The sequence below is a fragment of the Musa acuminata genome, unplaced genomic scaffold (assembly GCF_036884655.1).
Source record: "Musa acuminata AAA Group cultivar baxijiao unplaced genomic scaffold, Cavendish_Baxijiao_AAA HiC_scaffold_671, whole genome shotgun sequence".
Classification (NCBI taxonomy): domain Eukaryota; kingdom Viridiplantae; phylum Streptophyta; class Magnoliopsida; order Zingiberales; family Musaceae; genus Musa; species Musa acuminata.
The window spans coordinates 30,001-32,500 of record NW_027020907.1 but is presented as its reverse complement, the minus strand read 5'-3'; positions in this window follow the sequence as shown (position 1 = coordinate 32,500).

Genomic DNA, 2,500 nt, shown 5'->3' with positions numbered 1-2,500 from the left:
AGCGAGCGGCGAGCGGCGGACAGCGAGCGAAGCGAGAGGCAGCACCGTCCCTGCTATACGAAAGCCCCATCCAGCCCTGTGCCACCCGGGGGGTTCCAGGGTGCTGAGATGGCTGACGTTTTGCTCCGCTCTCGACGGTCACCGCGCAATGCAAGAACAGGCCAAAAACTGGCCAAAACGGCCCAAAAACGGGCCAAAACTGGCCATTTTTGGCTGCACGAGCGAGCGGCGAGCGGCGGACAGCGAGCGAAGCGAGAGGCAGCACCGTCCCTGCTATACGAAAGCCCCATCCAGCCCTGTGCCACCCGGGGGGTTCCAGGGTGCTGAGATGGCTGACGTTTTGCTCCGCTCTCGACGGTCACCGCGCAATGCAAGAACAGGCCAAAAACTGGCCAAAACGGCCCAAAAACGGGCCAAAACTGGCCATTTTTGGCTGCACGAGCGAGCGGCGAGCGGCGGACAGCGAGCGAAGCGAGAGGCAGCACCGTCCCTGCTATACGAAAGCCCCATCCAGCCCTGTGCCACCCGGGGGGTTCCAGGGTGCTGAGATGGCTGACGTTTTGCTCCGCTCTCGACGGTCACCGCGCAATGCAAGAACAGGCCAAAAACTGGCCAAAACGGCCCAAAAACGGGCCAAAACTGGCCATTTTTGGCTGCACGAGCGAGCGGCGAGCGGCGGACAGCGAGCGAAGCGAGAGGCAGCACCGTCCCTGCTATACGAAAGCCCCATCCAGCCCTGTGCCACCCGGGGGGTTCCAGGGTGCTGAGATGGCTGACGTTTTGCTCCGCTCTCGACGGTCACCGCGCAATGCAAGAACAGGCCAAAAACTGGCCAAAACGGCCCAAAAACGGGCCAAAACTGGCCATTTTTGGCTGCGCGAGCGAGCGGCGAGCGGCGGACAGCGAGCGAAGCGAGAGGCAGCACCGTCCCTGCTATACGAAAGCCCCATCCAGCCCTGTGCCACCCGGGGGGTTCCAGGGTGCTGAGATGGCTGACGTTTTGCTCCGCTCTCGACGGTCACCGCGCAATGCAAGAACAGGCCAAAAACTGGCCAAAACGGCCCAAAAACGGGCCAAAACTGGCCATTTTTGGCTGCACGAGCGAGCGGCGAGCGGCGGACAGCGAGCGAAGCGAGAGGCAGCACCGTCCCTGCTATACGAAAGCCCCATCCAGCCCTGTGCCACCCGGGGGGTTCCAGGGTGCTGAGATGGCTGACGTTTTGCTCCGCTCTCGACGGTCACCGCGCAATGCAAGAACAGGCCAAAAACTGGCCAAAACGGCCCAAAAACGGGCCAAAACTGGCCATTTTTGGCTGCACGAGCGAGCGGCGAGCGGCGGACAGCGAGCGAAGCGAGAGGCAGCACCGTCCCTGCTATACGAAAGCCCCATCCAGCCCTGTGCCACCCGGGGGGGGTTCCAGGGTGCTGAGATGGCTGACGTTTTGCTCCGCTCTCGACGGTCACCGCGCAATGCAAGAACAGGCCAAAAACTGGCCAAAACGGCCCAAAAACGGGCCAAAACTGGCCATTTTTGGCTGCACGAGCGAGCGGCGAGCGGCGGACAGCGAGCGAAGCGAGAGGCAGCACCGTCCCTGCTATACGAAAGCCCCATCCAGCCCTGTGCCACCCGGGGGGTTCCAGGGTGCTGAGATGGCTGACGTTTTGCTCCGCTCTCGACGGTCACCGCGCAATGCAAGAACAGGCCAAAAACTGGCCAAAACGGCCCAAAAACGGGCCAAAACTGGCCATTTTTGGCTGCGCGAGCGAGCGGCGAGCGGCGGACAGCGAGCGAAGCGAGAGGCAGCACCGTCCCTGCTATACGAAAGCCCCATCCAGCCCTGTGCCACCCGGGGGGTTCCAGGGTGCTGAGATGGCTGACGTTTTGCTCCGCTCTCGACGGTCACCGCGCAATGCAAGAACAGGCCAAAAACTGGCCAAAACGGCCCAAAAACGGGCCAAAACTGGCCATTTTTGGCTGCACGAGCGAGCGGCGAGCGGCGGACAGCGAGCGAAGCGAGAGGCAGCACCGTCCCTGCTATACGAAAGCCCCATCCAGCCCTGTGCCACCCGGGGGGTTCCAGGGTGCTGAGATGGCTGACGTTTTGCTCCGCTCTCGACGGTCACCGCGCAATGCAAGAACAGGCCAAAAACTGGCCAAAACGGCCCAAAAACGGGCCAAAACTGGCCATTTTTGGCTGCACGAGCGAGCGGCGAGCGGCGGACAGCGAGCGAAGCGAGAGGCAGCACCGTCCCTGCTATACGAAAGCCCCATCCAGCCCTGTGCCACCCGGGGGGTTCCAGGGTGCTGAGATGGCTGACGTTTTGCTCCGCTCTCGACGGTCACCGCGCAATGCAAGAACAGGCCAAAAACTGGCCAAAACGGCCCAAAAACGGGCCAAAACTGGCCATTTTTGGCTGCACGAGCGAGCGGCGAGCGGCGGACAGCGAGCGAAGCGAGAGGCAGCACCGTCCCTGCTATACGAAAGCCCCATCCAGCCCT